The sequence below is a fragment of the Nicrophorus vespilloides genome, unplaced genomic scaffold (assembly GCF_001412225.1).
Source record: "Nicrophorus vespilloides isolate i.1.1-1 unplaced genomic scaffold, Nicve_v1.0, whole genome shotgun sequence".
Lineage (NCBI taxonomy): Eukaryota > Metazoa > Arthropoda > Insecta > Coleoptera > Silphidae > Nicrophorus > Nicrophorus vespilloides.
In genome coordinates, this window is record NW_017097316.1 from 4,775 (window position 1) to 5,057 (window position 283).

The window sequence follows — 283 nt, forward strand, 5'->3', positions numbered from 1 at the left end:
GCATATATCGCCGTCTGAGCAGAAAATAGATCTGTCGTTTTCGACTCTGAAACTCTCGTACTCGCCACAATGTAATAAAGTCAAATCGATTATTACTTCAGGGGCACTGGCCATGATCAAAGACCTGTCGTGCTTCAAACAATACTGAAATGGAATAGTATGTTTTTCTTTATTTTCGGTATGCACATAATCGAACAATTTCATTAAATCACTCGACATTCTGTCGTTTTGGTACTTTGTCATAATCTCTGGTTCGTCATTGAACAGTTCGCTGTAGGAGAAC